The sequence below is a fragment of the Puma concolor genome, chromosome B1, assembly GCF_028749965.1.
Source record: "Puma concolor isolate L17-30 chromosome B1, mPumCon1.1.hap2, whole genome shotgun sequence".
NCBI classification, from domain to species: domain Eukaryota; kingdom Metazoa; phylum Chordata; class Mammalia; order Carnivora; family Felidae; genus Puma; species Puma concolor.
The window spans coordinates 100,755,446-100,776,430 of record NC_141670.1 but is presented as its reverse complement, the minus strand read 5'-3'; positions in this window follow the sequence as shown (position 1 = coordinate 100,776,430).

Sequence of the window (20,985 nt, the reverse complement as noted above, 5' to 3'; positions counted from 1 at the left end):
TTCCCCTCAGGTCATGATCTCAGAGTTTCGTAAGTTCCAGCCCGACTTGAGCTCTGCACTGTCCGCCCAGAGCCTGCTCAGTTTCTCTCTCTCTCTCTCTCTCTCTCTCATTCTCTCTCTGCCCCTCCCCCACTCGCACTGTCTCTCTCTCAAAATAAATAAGTAAACTTTAAAACAATAAAAATACACTACATGAGATATTCAACACTTTGTTATACAATAGGCTTTGTGATTTTGCTCAACTATAGGCAAATGTCCATGCTCTGAGCCACGTTTAAGGTAGACTGGGTTAAGCTATGATATGTTTGGTAGGGCAGGTGTATTAAGTACATTTTCAACTTACGCTATTTTCAACTTATGATGAGTTTATCATGAGGTAACCTCAATGTGAGTCAAGGAAGATCTGTATCAAGAGGAGGCAGGATTTCAGCAGAGGTCATTAGTTATACTTACAGGGTTGGAAAATAACCAACAATCAAGCAGAAGTATGACACGGTAACAAATGCTCTTTCCTTCTTCCTTCTTTCACATAGCAACTTCCTTGCTCCCTCACAGAAAAAGACTATTGGACTGTCATATAAATTGACTTGTTAAATCTAAATGGAGAAGCAAATAAAGACTTATCTATCAAGTTCTAGATAGAACTTGGTCTGCCTGTGTGTTTTTAAAACCATTTGGTATAGAACAGCTATTGTATAGTAAATTCTGTATAATCAAGAAATGTTAGTACTAACATAAAGCTTCTACTCAGTTTGTGTTCAACTTATGGAGGCAGATTGTACATACATACCCATCCCAGATGAGATTTTTCAAGTTTTAGAAAAAATGATTTGTTTAGAATTCCATATTTTAACTAAGACTTCACGTCCACTATGACTTTTCACCAAGGTCTATTGCAAATTATTTTATGCTATACAACATTAATCTGTCATGCTCTAGTTGTGCAGATAAAAGTGAAGCTTATGCTTCTCAAAGTAGGAGATTAGCAACCTCTATCTGATAATGTTTTCCACTTTTGCCTCATCCAAACTTCTCCAATAAAAATCCATTTTGGCTTTAGGAACTGTGCATTTCTCAGATATGGAAATAAATTGCTCAATCTGACATGACACAGATCATTAAGCTATATTCAGATTATCTAGTGAACACAGGACTTCAATGGAGTGGAAATTAGATTAATTGGCATTGGGATCCATGAGTGCTTGCTTATAATAACTAACCTAATTAGCATCAGTAATATTTTATAGTGAGCTAGGAATATGTATGTTTGCAAAATGACATATCCATTTTTTACAGGTTCTTTTCATGCAAAAACAATATGATTCATAATGTATAAAATCTTTTCAGGAAATAGAATCTTCTGGAAATATTACAATATAATATATGTTATAAACCATAATTCTACCTGAAATTTTTTATTTCAAAGATTGATGTTCAACTTATATTGAATAAATAAATTGAAATCTATCTGATTTTTAGGAATTGCAATACAAAATAAGTTGCTATCCTTTCTCTTTTGCTCATTGTTCCTACTTGGAGAAGCTATTATTTGTGAGATTATAATGACTGAGTCTGTAGTTCTCAGAGTATCCAGGGTAAAATTGGTTAATTTAGTAGACATGATTTTGGTTATGAAACGTTGATTTATATATTGTTAGCTAACATCGTGATGTCCTCTAGGACAAAATTCAAGTCTTATTTGTCTTTGTGACTCAGTGCTAACTAAGCACAAATCCCGACACATGGTAGGCACCAATTTGAATATTCAAAATACGAGAGGCACACATGTTTAGCCTATTTCATAGTATTTCTGAACCCATATAGGCTCAAGACAAAGCTGCCAATTGTCTTACTAATGTGATGTATAATTATGGAATCATTAGTAAGTAATTTAGAAAGAAATCTTTTTAGACATAAGTTCAAGTCTTTGTTTCAGAAATAAGGTTTCTGAACATTATACAGAAATAATGTTTTCTGTTTCTTACGTTACTCTGTTTCAAAGGCTCACTTAGAGAAAATAAATTTTCTTCTACTTCAAGATAGCAGCAGTGAGATTCTCTAAAAGTTAGTTTTAATAAATTATTATACTGGATAAAAGTTTGATATTGGCAATGAAAATCTATGATGAATTATCAGTAGTTTAATGTATATTAACTATTTCTAAGGCAGTGACATAAATTGGAAGATCTATTTTCCAGGATTAATAATCTTTGTTATAAACATATGGTATTTGTTTGTGAAAAAACAATTCTGAATCCGTGCAACACAGGATTATTTTTCTGTTTTTAATTGATTTAGGAACTTTAAAATCTAATTTCATCCAAAAGAGTATTTTATTTTTATAAATAGCTTGTGCCACATTTCAAATAGCATGTTATTATGATTAGTCAAATTTAATACACATTAACTTAGAATTGTTATTTTTTGAAATGAAATGTCAAGTCATTTCAAAACATAATTTGTCTTAGAAAATAAGAAAAAAGACAAAAGTTGACATATAACTACCTGATAGTTGAATATTCTTTTAGTTCAACATTTTACTCATACAACCCATGTATTCTTATATCTGACTCGAACAAAAGAAAACAAAGTAGATAAACAACAAAGAAGACAAATTCTTCTTGTGGAATTAATAAGGAGACAAAGATATTTTTGTTTTAAGAGTCACTAAGCTTAAGGCATCTTTGTATTCCCAGAGAATTTCAGTACTGCGCAGGTGACAGGGGTAGGTGGTGTTGGGAACAGAGAGGACCATGCTTCAGTTCCACTGAGTGCTCAACCAGCGTTGGTAGAACGTGCACATAACTATACTAGCAGGCAGTCTTCAAGGGCTTGATGGGGCCACAACTAAAACTGTGAAAATGTGATGGGAAAAAATACAAAGTTGTTTTAGGGAAATTAGAAAAAGCTTCTTGAAGGAGATAGGACTGAGTTAGAACCTTTTGTAAGGGTAGTCAAATAGAAAGTATGTTAAGCATAGGGAAATGGATGAAAAGTGAAAACCACCATTCAGATTGAAAAAAAAGCCACCCAAGTGCATGTGTGCTCTTTGTGTGGGACAAATAGCAATAAAAAATGTAAATCATTATTTTTCAAAATGTAGCTTCCTTGGTGCTGAAGCAGTACAATTCATTATTTTCCCAATAAAAAGAATTTGCATGAGGTTGGGAGGATGAGAGGAGAGAGTTGAGTACACTGTGTTTAAAACCCAATAATTTTCAATAATTGCCACAATTTTCTGCCTGCCTACTGAATGCCAACTGGAATCAGCATTACCTATGAAGCACAATGGTGGATAATGTGGAGTGCCTTAGTCTAATTATGTTTGTTTTAAGCCTTTAGATAAAAATTTTATTCAAGCCAATGTATTTTTACTGTGCAATCTATTAAGCAGAAAAGAGCATAGTTCCTAACAAATTACTCTGAAGGAATATTTTCCAAGTAGAATAAGTATATTATTTGGTCAGGATACTTTGTATGTACTTTTCTTGTTTTCAGAACTCAAGCCTCCCAGATTTTTAAATAGTCTTATTTATTAGTTATATTTATTATATTATTATAGACTACATATTATATAATTATATTATTTATTTACTTTTATATGTAATAAATACATATAATAAATATGTCAAATTATATAATTAGATATAATAGTATATATTTTGTAGTTGTTATATTTATCAGTTATTTATTTGACATTTCCCAAATTCCTATTACATACAAAGATTCATAAATTGTTCCTAACTCCAATATTACAACTACCTAAAGAATGAATACATTGCATTCATTTATTTACATATAAAAGACATGATTGCTATTCAGTGGTTCCTGGTCTTAAACTTTGATCATACATTGTGTAATAGTTTCACTAACATCAATAAGCCTCAATTTCTAAGCAAGAAGAAATTGTGTTTATCTCACTTGAACAAATGTAAGAATAGTGATCAGCATTCAACATATATATATATATATATATATTTTTCAACGTTTATTTATTTTTGGGACAGAGAGAGACAGAGCATGAACGAGGGAGGGGCAGAGAGAGAGGGAGACACAGGATCGGAAACAGGCTCCAGGCTCTGAGCCATCAGCCCAGAGCCTGACGCGGGGCTGAACTCACGGACCGCGAGATCGTGACCTGGCTGAAGTCGGACGCTTAACCGACTGCGCCACCCAGGTGCCCCTCAACATATATATTTTTAAATGGTCTTGTTTAGTGTTTCAACTGATTATATTATATATATATATATGCACACATATATGTAAATAGGTGTAGGTACATATATACAAATATGTATAAGTAAGTGTATACGCATATGTATATAAGTCTATTTTAATATATCTTTTATGTAATGAATATTTATATTCCTTTTAGAAAATCTGGGGGTGCTGGGTAGCTCAGTTGGTTAAGTGTCTGACTTCAGGTCAGGTCATGATCTCATGGTTCATGAGTTTGAGCCCACGTTGGGCTCTGTGCTAACAGCTCAGAGCCTGGAGCCTGCTTTGGATTCTGTCTCTCTCTCTCTCTCTGCTCCTCCCCAATTTGTGTGTGTGCTCTCTCTCTTTCTCTCTCAAGAATAAAAAATAAAAATAAAAAAAGAAAGAAAAGAAAAGAAAAAGAAAATTTGGAAAGTTCAAAAAACATGACAGATAAAATAAAAGTCATAGGTAATCTTACCATCCAAAAATAACTAATCTGACCCTTTATTATCCTGGGTAACAAAACTGAAAATCTGAGTCTTAGAAATGGTCTTTGATAGCATAACACCAGAAATTAAATCTGCCTCTTCTTTATGCTTAAAGTAATTTAAGAGCAATTTCAGGCTAACTTAGGTTCATATGGACTAGTATTATATAGAATTTTCTTCCAGATAAAAAATGTGACCAATATCCCACAATGCATGGACCAACTAATTTTGACACACATAATGACACTTGTCTCTCAGCAGTATGTAATTTGTTGTAACGAAAACCTTTTTTCTATCTAATTAAGAATATTTATGATTGAGGGGTACCTGGGTGGCTCAGTGGGTTAAAGTGTGCAACTCTTGATTTCAGCTCAGGTCATGATCTCATAGTAGTGGGATCGAGCCCGGCATCAAGCTGCATGCTAAGCATGGAGCCTGCTTGGGATTCTCTCTCTCCCTCTCTCTTGCCCCTCCCCCATTTCTTTCTCTCCCCACCCCCAAATAAATAAAAATATTTACCACCAAAATGCATTGGCTTTCAATGTTCCCACTGTGACATGGTGCTCTTGCATGTTGGTATCTTCTGTGACACATGTCACAAGTAACGTTATTAATAGAAATTAAATTATGTACAGATACTATTTAAGAACAATTTAAAGTCTTCCCCCAAAACAATGTCCCTTTTGCTTTCGTTTAAGTGTTCTTTACTGAGAGTGAAAGAATAAGCAATAGAAACAAAGAATGTAGTGTAATTTACTGCTTGTCCTATTTATGCTACTGCTGTTTTATCAATTACATTGACAATTGCTTACCAATAATGATAACTAATTATTGTAGTGCTCAACAAAATGTTTCGACTGTTCTGTTAAAATCTCAAAATATTCATTGGATTACTTTGCGCTTTTTGTGAATTTATGTCATATGGTAGAAAAAATAGGGATCTGCTACTCATGAATGCTTTTCAAGCAGATGGAATCTTGAAGGATTCAGTACTCTACGCTGAACTCAAGCACTTAGTTTTACAATGTTCACCACCTCTTTCTTTTTTAAATTTTTTTTTTAACGTTTATTTATTTTTGAGACAGAGAGAGAGCATGAACGGGGGAGGGGCAGAGAGAGAGGGAGACACAGAATCGGAAGCAGGCTCCAGGCTCTGAACCATCAGCCCAGAGCCCAACGCGGGTCTCGAACTCATGGACCGTGAGATCGTGACCTGAGCTGAAGTCGGACGCTTAACCAACTGAGCCACCCAGGCGCCCCGTCACCACCTCTTTCTAAACTCAGATCAAGCTATCAAGTTGTATTCTAACAAAAATGTGGGTAGGAAATGATTATGGTGCTTTTTAATGTGCTATCTTTTTAAAAGCAGAAATGTTATTTGACTTGATGATCTTTTGTACTTTAGTCTCATTTCCATTATATGGAACTGAAATAACAAGTGTTCCCTTCGTTTTAAGGTAGTGAGACAGAATGTGTCTCATACCATTTTGTGATAAAATCCTCAAAAGCAAAGTTGATTTCATGAGAGCTTAATTTCTATGTGAATTAAGCTGTGGCACACAGTAAAATATAGTCCTTTCTCCTTGATAAGAGAGGTCAAATAATGGCCAGTTCTGTGTTCATTTTCCCACTACACTAAATTATGTAATTATCTTTTGGGTGCCCCTTAAATTTAGTATCCCTTATTATGTTTAGTGATCTGCTGACCAGTAAAATAATTTCCTTTTCTTGCCTTATTCCCTTGCTTTAAATTACTGAATAAATCAAGAGTTACACAGGTCCATCCAGATTTTCTACAAATAATGTCTATGTGACTTATTTTTCTTTTCCTTTTCTTTTTTTCCTTTTTTCCTCTTTTTCTCTTTTCTTTCTTTCTTTCTTTCTTTCTTTCTTTCTTTCTTTCTTTCTTTCTCTCTCTCTCTTAAAAGCACAAGTCGAGGAAATGTTTCATTAAAAAAAAAAAAACAAACTAAAGTATCTCAAAAAAAAAAAAACCACATTATTTCCCAAACCCTAGGGATATATATAATAAGTGTGTTGTAAAGACAGAGTCAGGTGAAGAGGATGGGCTTTTATTGAAGGATTCCTATAGCAAATGGGAAATAAAACCATTTTTCTTTTTTTTTTTGTGTATATATATATATATATATGACCTTTTCTATAATATACTTAATACCCTAGATATTATTATTATCCCCTCTGTCTCTGAGACTTAAAATATTGATGTAGAATACAGCATTTGACTTTCTTAGATTTGTCATTTATTTCATACTCATTCTGAATTGATGGTAAGTTCAGATCAATTTGAGAAATATTTATTAAATGCCTTTATTTGTGTACAAGGTTTTGTTCAAGGTATTAAGTGTGTCCTAGGAAGATGAAGTTTTGTTCCATTCTATCTAAAAAGTATTTAACTGAATTTTTTAAAAATTATTGCACTGAGGGGCACATGGGTGGCTCAGTCGATTGAGCATCCAACTTTGGCTCAGGTCATGATCTCACAATTTGTGAGTTTGTGCCCCACATCAGGCTCTGTGCTAACACAGCTAAGAGCCTGCTTCGGATTCTGTGTCTCCCCCTCTCTCTGCTCCTCCCCCACTCATACTCTGTCTGTCTGTCTCTGTCTCTCAAAAGTAAACATTAAAAAAAATTATTCCTTTGAACATCCTGAGAATCGAGTTATAACAATGCTTATGACTTATTGACTGTAGTTTATGACTTATAAGTAGTGTAGAAAGAGCTTCAAAAAATTGATAATTCGCTACTTTTTAAAATAGAGGTTTACTCAAACTTAGCAGAAATGAAACTGTCCTTAAGTTCAAATACCATTTTAAGCAATTTGGCAAAGACTTGACACTCCCAAAGAAAGACTAAATATTTCTCCTTGACAGTTAAAGATTTTTAACTGGAATATCCAAGTTTGGAAAAAGATATGGTGCCAAATAGCACAGTTCTGAACACTGAGCAGATGCTCCATAAATACTTGTGGAAAGAGACTGCAAATAATTCCCTCTTACATTTACAAGAATTTTCCCCAATATGGTCCCAACAACTGTGTTTTACCTTTTCTATCATCTGTTTTTACTTGGCTACAACCATAGTTACTACTCAGGCATATATTCAAAATTAGGGGGTCTATTTCTCAATAAAAGCCCAATGTCAGGCTGAGGCATGGATTCTTCACATCCCTCCAATTTGTACATATATAACATAGCCCCAGATGATTTTAAGGTAATTGTATGATATGTCAAATAAACAGCACATCATAGGGCTATCCTTTTATAAAGGCAAATACATTTAGTATGATTTTATATGGTTAAAAATAGATTTACCAATGTAGGTAGTAAGTGAAGGGAATTTATATTGCAAACAGCTCAACTTTATTATTTTAGATACTTTATATTTAAAAAAATTAGTATGAATTATTTTTCAACAAATTCTTTCCTGCTGTTTTTTTCTTCTGAGTTACTTCAGGCTATTTCTTATTTTAAAAAAATTCTTCTCATAAAATGTGAATATTCAAGACCATGAAACAAGTTCAAGAGAAAATATTGTGGAGAAAATTTTAAATAAGAACTTTCAAAGTTATTTGCAAATGTCAATGTCATTGGACCATGTGACTAATGTCCTAAAGTGATAACTGAAGGTAGGCTGAATAGGTGTTTCTGTGTGTGGTGAACATGGATTAAAAAAAAAAAAAAGCAATAATAAAAAAAAAAGTAGATTCATTCATTTCCGACCTGAAATCTGGAAATAGGATACCCAAAACAGTCTATTTAAATATTAAACTTGGGGCACCTGGGTGGCTCAGTAGGTTAAGCGTCTGGCTCTTGGTTTCAGCTCAGATCATGATCTCACTGTTTGTGGGACAGAGCCCTGTGTCAGGCTCTGTGCTGACAGCAGGAAGTCTGCTTGGGATTCTCTCTGCCTCTTGCTCTGTCCTTTTCCTGTTTTGCGCGCTCTCTCTCTCTCTCTCTCTCTCAATAAATAAATAAATAAACATTGAAAAATTAAACAACTTAAACAAATTTTTCTTTATAGAAGGGAAGAATAATAGCTGATATTGATTGTACCAATTATGTTAATGATCCCAATGTGCCATTTCCTTTACAAATACTTTTCCTTTCAATTAAAAAAGATGATTTTACCTGTATTTTACTACTGGGGTCTCAGATAGTTGTATGAATACTCATAATTTGTCTGAGTAACCCCAGCTAGTAATTGCTGGAGCCATTAGTGAAACTCAGGTGTTTTTATTTCTAAGATTCTTATTCTTTGAAGTAGCCTCTTGAAACGTGAATGAATATATGAGTCATTAACAAGCGTATACGTATTAATAGATCATGGGGCTTACCTGTATTATTTTTTTAAAAAGTTGACTTTTTTTTAAAAAAGTTACATCTAGGATGTAAGTTTGACACAAAAAAATTTAGTAACAGAAGCTCCCAATTAGAATCTTATATAGGTTTTAAAGGCTGGTATCCTAGATGTAAAATGCAAAATAATCAGATTTTAATGTTTTGTAATGATCTAATTATATGGCTTTTTTTTTCTTTTTTTTTCTTCTTTTTTTCTGCATAGTGAGGAAATGAAGAAACAGTCAGGATAAGAAATGAAGAATCCTAGAATAACCTTGAAACTATGTGTGATGACAATGAGTCAGCAGAGCTGGAAGAAATAGGGCAGCAACAATTACAATTATATTTTGAAATTTTAACCAAAATTCTTACTTGCCCAAAGCCAGGTTTCTCGCTGGTCTGAACATGTAGGCTTCAGTTAATTTGTCCATCTCTTGTATTTAGTTTCCTTTCCAGCAAAATAATTTTAGAATCACTGAGATCATTTTCACACACATACCATGGGGGAAAATTTGTATATCAGTCTGTTTATTGCAAATGATATACCATATGTAAAGGAAATAAATCTGCTTTGAAATATTCTGAGTGATTTAGCATTCACTTGGTAAAAGTTGATGACAGCTCATATATCATACATATATAATTCAAACTTCTATTTCTGTCAGTCTTAATCAACGATGATTTCTTGTTACTGATTGAGATTGTGTAATCCAAACCTAAAAAAAATTCACATTCAAAGATTCATTTTATGTCTACACAAAATAGAATGTTTTAGATGATCAGCAAAGAAGTATGTTTTGAAATTTGTAGTGCTTGCTAAAATTAGTCATATATTTCTCCAGTTTTAAATTATGGTCCGAATTCATGTTATTTTTCCATTGACTCAGAAAATATTTTTCTTAAAGTCCATGCTATTTTCCCTATGAAGAATTACTTTCTTATTTTTCTCCCTGTGTTGTCAGAATCGCTTTAAACCCTAAGGCTTTCAGGAAATCCTAACCTAACAACATCTATCCCTTTCTTTTTCCCCCTAATTTCTCTTAGAGCTTTGCCTGTACTGTACTACCAAACAATTAGATATTATTTTTAATCATGCCAAATGAAGAAGAACTTTGAAATAACTTCATCCAGTTAGAATCGTTTCTTGAAGAAGAAACTTCAGCACTCAGGTAAGCTATAGGGGGACTTTGTAGTCCAAGATGCTTGTATCGTTAGCCCCTAAGGACAAGGAAATTGTCTTGTACATAATACTTTTTTAGGGTTCTGAGAACATTCTGAGAATGTCGTCTATCCGGGATAGAGTCTTTAACCCAGAAGAAGATAAAAAGATACATTGAAAATAAAAGCAAATAACTGTAGAAAGGAAAAGAGTTACCAGGAAGCAAATAATTCTCCAGAGTTTTTAACTTAGATTATATGAACGTACATAAGATTTTTAAATGTTAGTTCTTTGTTATTCCAACCAAAGGCTATAAGCCATATTGTGGGACTAGGGAATTACATATTTACTTACCTCAGGTGCATTGCCTGGCACCGAGTAAGCATTCAAAAGTATTTGGTGTATTGGAAAAGTTCACAATGCGAAAAGGAAGAGAAGTAAATGCTACCAATGATGTAATAGGACAGTGTTATATTATTAATGCATATGTTGCACTAAAAGTCTCAGTGGCAACAACATGAAGATGTAATTGCATAGCAAGTAAAATAAAAAAAAGAATCAGTTGTTCTTATGAAGAGTTAGGGGTTATTGATGGAGACGATTGGGGTGCTGATCTCCCACAGCAAGCCCTAACTTCTGTAGTCGCAGCTCGGTGTGAGCAAAGAGAAAAGGCTAATAAATACTTCCTTCAGAGGCTAGGAATTAGGAAAAGGTTCCCCCATTTCCTGGCATCTGAGCTGCATCCTGAAGCGTCTGCTGGACCTTCCGAAGCGTGCTGAGTAGGGAAAAGCAGCAGGAGCAGCGCCAAAGATGACGTGGAAGTTTGCAAATACACGTCATGTCTGGGGAATGGAAACAGTCTGGAATGATTGGTAGAGCCAGGCAGCAGTCACCGATAAGGCGGGAATTTGGTTTGGAACCTGATTTTCAGGGTCTGGAATGTCTTAATAAAAAGTTCATTACCTTTTGGTAGCGGGGAATCTTTTTTTTTTTTTTTTAATTTTTTTTTTTTTTTCAACGTTTATTTATTTTTGGGACAGACAGAGACAGAGCATGAACGGGGGAGGGGCAGAGAGAGAGGGAGACACAGAATCGGAAGCAGGCTCCAGGCTCCGAGCCATCAGCCCAGAGCCCGACGCGGGGCTCGAACTCACGGACCGCGAGATCGTGACCTGGCTGAAGTCGGACGCTTAACCGACTGCGCCACCCAGGCGCCCCGGTTGCGGGGAATCTTGAAGGAGTTTGAAGCAAAGGCTTTCATTGACGCTTTTGCTTCTTTTTGCTACCCAAGTATTTTATTATTCAAGTTTCACTTTCTCCAGGATACGCCTGCAAAATACCCAGCCTTTTCCTTATCTGGAAATTTATAGCACTTCTCATTAATAATGCTCTTTAGATATTTAATTAGAAAAAGCTTACATAGATTTTAGAGATGCCTGTTCATTCTTTCTTAGTGAATTTTAAGTTCCTCGAAGTTTGTAATTCTTAAAATGGTCAGTGAATTCTTAAAATGGTCATGAGTTTACCAACTGATATTTCTTGGATAAATTATTTAATTTAATTTGGCCACCTGGGTGGCTCAGTTAAGTGGACAACTCTTGATTTATTTCTGCTCAGCCCATGATCTCACGGTTCACGAGATCCAGCCCCTGCAAAGAGCCCTGTGATGACAGCACAGAGCCTCCGTGAGATTCTTTCTCTGTCTCCCCCCGCCCCCACACACTCGCTCTCTCTCAAAACAAATGGATTTAGAAAAACATTTAGAAAAAAAAAATATTTAACCAATAAATGAATGAAGGAACTCAGATATTGGCTTCTGCTAGTTTTTTCTCTCTTTTTTTTTCAATGTTTATTTATTTATTTTGAGAAAGAGGGCATGAGCAGGGGAGGGGCAGAGACAGAGTTAGAGAGAGAGAATCCCCAGCAGGCTCCACACTGTCAGCGTAGAGCCCAACTTGGGGCTCTATCCCACGAAACGTGAGATCATGAGCCGAGTGGCTATCAAGAGTCAAAATGCTTAACTGACTGGGCCATTCAGGTGCCCTGCAATTTTTTTTTTTCTTACGATCTAATGTAACCTTATGGATCTGAGTCACCTACCTCAGAAATATGGATGTTAACAAGATCTGCCAGTCCAGGCCTATGCACACAAGGTCAGCTCAACTGTGCCTTCCCCACATTTCTCTGGTGGTAGCAAAGAGAGGCAGAGCCATTGCAGTGACTCCCTCCACTCCCTCTGTCTCCTAATACAGTTCTAACAGACACATTTAAGAGCACTCATACACATTCAGCCACCATTCTCCCCACCTAACAGTCAGGTCTTTGTTTCTCTATCATATTAGAAGCTCCTGCTTATAATCTCCCAAGATGTCAGAGGGCTAGAATATTTTTGAGGTCGGATCGGGAAATCAATAACACTCAGTATCCTGGATAAAAAGGAAGATTTCTTGGCCTTCTTTATGGTGGGAATGTATTCATTCTAATTTTTTTTTTCTAACATTAATGTATTATTCAGAGACAGAGACAGAGCATGAACATGAGAGAGATAGACACAGAATCTGAAGCAGGCTCTAGGCTCTGAGCTGTCAGCACAGAGCCTCACGTAGGGCTTGAACTCACAAACCCCGAGATCATGACCTGAGCCGAAGTCAGAGGCTTAACCGACTGAGCCACACAGGTGCCCCTGTATTCAGATTGTCAAAGTTTTCATGATTGTCACAGTACCCGTTATCAGAATGAGTTAGGAATTATATTCCATATTTCGGTTAAGAATTGAGGAGGAGTGTTTGCAGACAGATGTGTTAACCAACGTAAAGTCAGAAATGTTGCGTTTCACAGCTCTGTGTGGATCCGGGATAATCAAGACCTGCCCACTACAGCTGCAGCTTCCTCTACATGGGATTCTTCCTGTAAGGCCGGGCTAAACGCACGGCTATTGGATTCTTCTGCCAACAACAAGAGTTTGGGGCCAATAAGGCATTGTGTTGCAAGGCTTTCTCGGTGCTTGAACTGTAATCCTTCTCCTCCCTGCTTTGCCTTACCCTGACTTGTGAGTCATTTTGTTCTTAACAAAGGTCCTTTGATCTCCTGTTTCGTTCTGCTGTCCTCCTTGTCCATATCTATCTTGGTTTTTACCATTCTCAAACACCCTGATTCTAGAAGTTACTCAACTCTGTGAAATGAGTCAGAGGCACACATGCCTATAGGTATTACATCAGTGATGTAAATGAAGAAATGGAACCTGAGTGAGAACAGTGGAAAACTGGAGGGAAATGACTCCCTTTCCCCTCCCTGCCCCCCATCAATAGTTGCAACCGGGGAATAAGGGTCAAATATAGCCAAATAAAAATTCTTTTTATTAAAGAATTTTTTAAACTCTGCAGACTAATTAGAACATCTTTGTGGGCACATTTGACTTGCAGCTTGTCTTTTATCTTTTTTTTTTTTTAATTTGATAGTCTGAGATTAATCCTTAAATTACATCAATCATAACTGTAGGGATTTATTTGTCAATGGCAACTTTATTTTACCCAATATTCTTAACCTAATCGAGGTAGTTAGGCCACTGGGTTTATTTTTTAAAATTTTTGTTAATGTTTATTTATTATTGAGAGAAAGAGAGAGACAGAGCGTGAGAAGGGGAGGGGCAGAGAGAGAGGAAGACACAGAATCTGAAGCAGGCTCCAGGCTCTGAGCTGTCAGCACAGAGCCTGACACGGGGCTCGAACTCACAAACCATGAGATCGTGACTTGAGCTGAAGTCAGACCCTTAACCAACTGAGCCACCCAGGTGCCCCAGCAATTGGGTTTCTATCTCACTGCTCGAAAGCATTTTTACCTGTTCTAGTAATAGAGCAGTAATGCTCTGCTCTAATAACAGGCATCAGTTACATTTTTAGATGGGTTAAGGCCACTTCCAGGGTCAGAGTGGCAAGCAGTAAAAGACATCCTGTCTGAATCAAGGCTCCAAGCAAAGTCTTCTGTTTCTGATCCACTGAATTTATTGTGTCACTGTTGTTTCTCAGCTCCTACCTTCCAGAGTCATTTACTTTGTTAAATCCTAGATATTTGTAATGGCTCTCTGTCCTGTAATTCTCATGCTTCTTCTTCTTCTTCTTCTTTTTTTTATGAAAATACTAGTCATAGGCCTAAGACTCCTAATGATATTCAAATCACTGACCCCCATGTGATGTTTACAGATGGAGTTCTCATATCTGACAGATAAGATAAACAAGTCAAAGACCTGATGCATGGAAATTGATACATGCTTTGCTTGTGTGCTGCATGAGAGAGTCTTTCATTCAAAAGATAATACATTAGGCTGCACTTTAAAAATTCCTAGCCGATATTAAGAAAGCATAAGTAAACCTATGATGTGTACTATAAAACTATTTCATGTTTACAGCATCCCGGTAATACTATCTTACCTATTTTAAATATATGACAACTAAGACTTAGAAAAAAATAAATAATTTGACATAGAAGGTTGCTTAGTACCTGGAATTAGCCAAACTTGGGGTTAAGTGCAGTCTTCCAGATCATCAAGTCTCCCCAAAACTTCTGACATCAACTGCAAGTTTAGCAATTTTCCAAAACCATCGTAATTTTCTGTGGTTTGCTAGACAGACTCACAGAAATCGCTGATCAGGGATACTGTATCCTCTTGACATCAAGGTAAGAAAATATGCATGGAATATTGCCAACCCAAGAAGCTCATTTAGGCTTTGGTGTCTTGAGTTTTAATTGAAACTTCAGGTTTGGTTGAATCTTTGTCCAGGTAGCTGAACTCAATAACCATTCCCCCTGGAGTTCAGGCTGATATTACAGTGGCTCAAAGCCCCAACCATCTAATCACACCTTTTGGTCTATTTGCCATGGCCAGCCCCCGTCCTGAGACATCTCATTAGTATACACTCTCTAGAGGCCCTTGTTAGCATGAACTATCCAGGTGTGGTCCCAGGGGCCCAGCATGAATAACAAAGACACTCCTATCACTCATGAAAATTCCAAGGATTTTAGAGGCTAGCTCCCAGGAACCAGAGACAAAGGTCAGCCAAATTCTTTATTACACACTCTATTAATAAATAGCAGAATCAATATTTAATCCTAGGTTTATCAGGCTCCAAATTTTACAATGTGCATTTTCTTCTCATTTGCCTAGAATATTACCTGACACATAGTAAGTGCCCAATAAATCTTAATTACATAAATGAGCAAATCATACTTTTTTTTTTTTTTTTTCTTTCCTTCTGCACAGATAGGGCACAGTCTCATGGCAGGGGTTGATACATCAAAGGACTGAGTAATTTTGTCATTTTGTGAATGAAATAAACTCTCAAGGCATGTGTTAACTATGAAACTCTTCAAATAAGCTTTTTGTCCTCCTGAAAACGGCTTGCTCTTGCTATATAGAATCACCAGAAGGGAGAGAAGCTGGAGGGTATAATGCTCATGACTTAAGTGATTACAGATGAGCCTCAGTATAAATTGGTTTAAGGCTATTCTTCAGTATTAGAATAAAATTTCTTATGAGACTTCATTCTCCTGAGTAATGCTTGAGTGTGATCATATGAGACTTTCTTTCAAATAGGACATAAGCTCTGTCATGTCTTTAAAAACAGAGTCTTTAAGTAAGAAAAGCCAATTAAAAAATACATTATGAAAGGCATACGGATACTCAACCAACTGAGCTTGTGTGTGAGTGCAATAGAGAAATGTGAGTGAGGAAAAACTGTTAGGCAAGGGAAATCAGGATTTTTTTTAAATTACCAAATTCAAATAGGTCTTTAAAATATTTATGCTGAAATATTTATGTTGAAAATAAAGGCTCTGGGGATGCCTGGATGACTCAGTAAGTAGAGCACGTGATTCTTGATCTTGGGGTCCTAAGTTTGAGCCCCACGTTGAAGGTAGATATTACTTAAGAAAAAAATAAAGGCTCTGATCTAATTTAATTATGATTAACCTTTATTAAACCCTTAGTCAAAAGTAGATAATGGGGAAGCACATTTTTTCTTTTACCTTTTCTCGGTTTCATCATTGTCCTTTTCATTTTTCTGAACATTACACCATCAAAATGCAATTAAAAGTAACAATGCCTACCCTGTAATTCAAAGTGGATGGCTCATTTTAAAGTAATGGATTGCAGAAAAAGAAAGAAGAAAAACTTTCTGATGTGATATATCCTTGGAAAATTTTCTGACTATATAATCACTAACTTGGGCTGTTAAGGAAACAATTATCTCCTTGGGTATATTCCCAGACTTCTAAAAGTTATAGTTTTAAATTTATTATATTCAAATTATTTTCTTTATGACTTTGCATTTTAGAATACATCTAAACTTAAGACTATCCTACTGCTATTTTGTTCATTTTGCCTACGACAAAGAATTGAAGTTGGAAATGTTATAGTTACTGAGCCACATCATTTATACATCTCATACAATTGTACATTAACCTAATGATGCTTTCATAGAAACAAAATGTAGTAATAGTATATTATCAAAAAGGAGTGAGCTTATAATGTCAAAATAGTGTCACAGTCCCTTAAAATTTTATGTAAAGACAGAATTCAAATGATCACATTCGTATTTACAAACACAATAGCTTTTAGGTCCTTAAAAATGCGAAGTGGAAGGACCCCAGTAAGATGAACTCACCTATTATTTTAGCTAAGAAAAAGAATTTATCTTCCTTTAATGTTTAGTTTATAGCTTAGAGTCTGCATTTATAAGCAAGTGATGGAGTGTATACCTTTTTATGAAGCTTCTTTCCTTTATTTCCAAGAGCCTCAATCAATTTAGGACTGAATCCTGGGTCCTGACCTTCTGAAATGGACTTGTCACTGGTGTTTTTGAAAACACCTATCTTCTATTCTCCCACTGAAATGGCTGATAACTAGACCTGTATTTAAAAATCTTTAGTACCTTTTCTTATTCTACAAGAAATAAATTTTAGAAATGTCCATGTCTTTCAATGTAGAATTTAACAAATGGTAAGCAGAAAATAGCTAGTTGTAAAATAGTATTTTAACAATACCCCGAGTTCTTCTGAAGTGAGGCATCCTACAGTAGTATTTTAGATAACTTCTACCACAGTCATTAATAGATATTAATTGTATTGTGTTAGGCATTTAAAATAAAATGAAAGATCTGTTCCCTTACTAAAAGGAGCTTGCAAAATTTATTCTGCCAAAGTATATCTGTTTTCACTATGAATCCAATTGTGAAAAGGTAAATTATCATTGGAATCGATGTGCAATTGGCATCTGGGGTAGGTAAGGGCATGGACAAGGGTTGGAGTGAGGTGTGTTTTAGCAACTAGGAGTATGTGTAGGTAAGGGAAAAAAAATATTTTTCCTGTACCAAGCATAGGTTCTCTGCCTGGGACTTTGTAAATTAGACTGTCAAAAGATAGATTAACAAGGGAAAACCATACAGAATTCTATTACAACATACATTGTGCATGCATATGAGAGCATGCAGTGATGAGTAACCCAAATGGGATGTTAGAACTTGGGCTTATATATCATCTTAGGCTAAATAAAGAAAATGGGTTTTTGATCTCTGAGTGGAGGAGGCAAATTATGGGAAAGTAATCAGGAAAAGTATGGTAGACAGGTTTTTTTTTTAGCAAGGTTGATTGCACAGGTTCAAGCTGGTGCTGTCACCACTGGTAAGAGTCATTAAGAATATTCCTTCCAGGGCTCCTGGGTACCTCAGACGGTTAAGTGACCGACTTCAGCTCAGGTCATGATCTCATTGTTCATGGGTTCAAGCCCCACGTCTGGCTGTGTGTCAGGTCAGAGCCTGGAGTGGGCTTCGGATTCTGTGTTGCTCTCTCTGCCCCTTCCCTGCTCACATTCGCGCGGTGCTCTCTCTCTCTCAAAAATAAAATAAACATTAAAAAAAAAAATCTTCCTTTCAAGTATCGGAGGAGGGAGACACGTTTACAAATTGAATTTTCTTTGTAAATGTAAATTTCCTTTACAGAAGGAAAATGTATGCCCTATTTTTAAAGCTTTTTCTGTATCTGCTCATTCTTAATGGCCTTTAGTTCAAAATAATCCACATGCCAAAAAGGCATAATTTGGGGGGGAGCATATTCTAGTACCCTTTGATATGGAGAACAAAGGCAAAAGGAAAAAAAAATTAAATTTCCTTACAAATTACCACCTATTGACCAGTACTTAAGACAGACAGAGTAACCTTCCTCAAAGATATTAGCTCCCTCAATGTTAATACTTTGCTGGAGGCAAAAGGCAACTTTAGCTTGACTTTAGCCCGACATCCAGGATGCTGTAAAAATCCCTTTGGAAGCTTCCTTTATCTCTGACCACCCCCCTCCCCAAGATATATGTTAGCAATCATCTTACAAGCATTATGGCCCACTGATATACATCTGAAGGGTCTCATGACTAAGGTTTTACTAGACAGTAGTAAATGACCTTTTCCTAACAACAACTAGCCCTTCAAGGTCCTGGAAACCTTGTTTTCAAATTCTTTAGAGGCTTAAGCTATCTCTAACCCCCTCCCAGGTTGAAGGTATATAATCAGCCACTCCTCACAACCCCAGTGCAGCTCTTTCTGCCCATGGATCCTGTCCCCAGCATTTTAATGAACCCACTCCACCCCTTTTTTTTGCACTGAAGATATCTCAAGAATTCTTTCTTGACCGTTTGTTCCTGCACCCCAACATATACACATCATCCCTCACATAGAACTGGTAGAATGAATTGCTTACTGGTCTGTAATAAAGGAGCCTAACTGTGGTCCAAACCCTGCTCATCATTAGAGTTCATCTTTTTTTACCTTTATATTCACAAGAGGTAAAGGATTTTTAAACTCAATCTTGTATGTGTGTGTTGTGTCCTTTCACTTTATCTGAATCACTTGAAAGTGAAGGAAGCAGTTTGAATCTGTATAGCTGATGGGATATAGAAAACTTCAGCTGAATATTTAACTGCTAAAATGCCTGATGGCATTGCATAAATGTGTTTGACGAAGAAAAAGATATGGAAAACTTGACAGTGTCAATATTGAATATTGAAAGTTTATTTTATGAAAAAAATGTTCAGAATGATATAGGTGCTTAGTGAGTACTGCCCAAAACCATATAAACAAAAACAATAAGTCATACTTAGATAAACATCTCAAAGGTTGCTGTTATTATTGCAGGGTTTTGTTGTTGTTGTTGTTGTTGTTGTTGTTGTTGTAATCTCTACACCCAGTTTGGGGTTCAAACTCACAACCTCAAGATCAAGAGTCACATGTTCCACCCACTGACCTAGCCAGGCACCGCTTTTACTACAGTTTTTAACTGCCATTTTACCAGTAGGAGTAATGAGATTGATAAATATTGCTATTGAAAGAAGGTGTAATTTTTGTGGTATTAAATGCATATTCTAAGATGTTCATCAGACTCCCTTAAGTCTTTCCCTGGTGTTTCTGCTGTAGTGACTTTTTCCCCATTATTTTTCTGTTGCTAAGAATACACATTGTGTAACTAGGGTTTCTTTGTGACCACTGGCTGTCAGTGCCAATTATAATTTAAATTGCCCAGGCAAAAAGAATTTAAATTTGAACCAGCGAATAGCTGTCATCAACACATTACTGAAACAAAGTCATTTGGAGGGCCAAATGAAGTACGTTAACATTCAGACTCAGCAGGCTAAGAATGAAAAGAGCTGAATTAAAAATAACTTGTTTTTTTTAAGTAATCTTAATAAACATGCTTCTAAGTAGGATGATTGGGTTTGGATCAATCAGAGAAAGTTATCTCTGGCATGGAATAAATTCAGGTGGGGAAATAGATTTAAAATTGCAATAATTCGAGAAATGGGAATAATTCTCTAAAGTTTCAGCAAACAAAACTCAGTTCCTTTATCTATTAAAGCAAACACTATTTTTACCAGTAAAAAGAGTGCTTTGAATCTCTCAGTAAGGACATCTTTCTTTGCATTGTTTGTCCAGTAGGGGTGATGAATTTGCATTAATCATCTCCAGTGCTAACCTATTTCCCTCATTTTCAAGAACACTGACTGCAGATAGAATCTGCTAGTGGACAAGGTAGAGTATCAATAGGTTGCAGAATACCAGAATATACCACCCCAAAACATGCCACTTTGGCATAAGCATTATTTGGAGCTAAAGGCCATTCAAAACCACAGATGCAAGAAAAACTCTACCTCTCCACAAATTGCATAAAAATAAGTATAAATTTCCTCCTTTGTAAAGGAAATTTGTATTAATAAAATAAATTTCCATTTGTAAAGCTATCTCTGTACCAGGAAGAGAGCTATTTCTGGAGACAGCTCCCACCACCTGAGAGATTCTGCATAACAAGACCATCCTTATTTACCAAACTTTTCCTCCCCTGCTTCCCCATAACTTGCGCCTCCCACCCAGCAGCCCAAAACCTCTTTTCCTTTGTGTAACTAAAAGGGCATATAAATCTCAATCATCTGGCCTCCTGTATGAGTCTCATTTCTTTTTGAAGTTCCATGCATATGTACATCGTTAAACTTTTTTCTCTTTTGATAATCTTTTTTTTTTTTCTTTTCAGTTGGATTCTCAGGCCCCAGACGCTGAAACTAGAAGGGCAGAGGAAAAAAAGGTAAACCTCCCCAACAAGTTCAAAGTAATGCAGGATGCATAAAGAATACAGGAGCAGAATGACTCTAACATGACGATTCATGAAATCATGACCTAAGCCGAAATCAAGAGTCAGAAATTTAATGAGCCACCCAGGCGCCCTTTGTAGGGCTCATCTTAAAACAGCA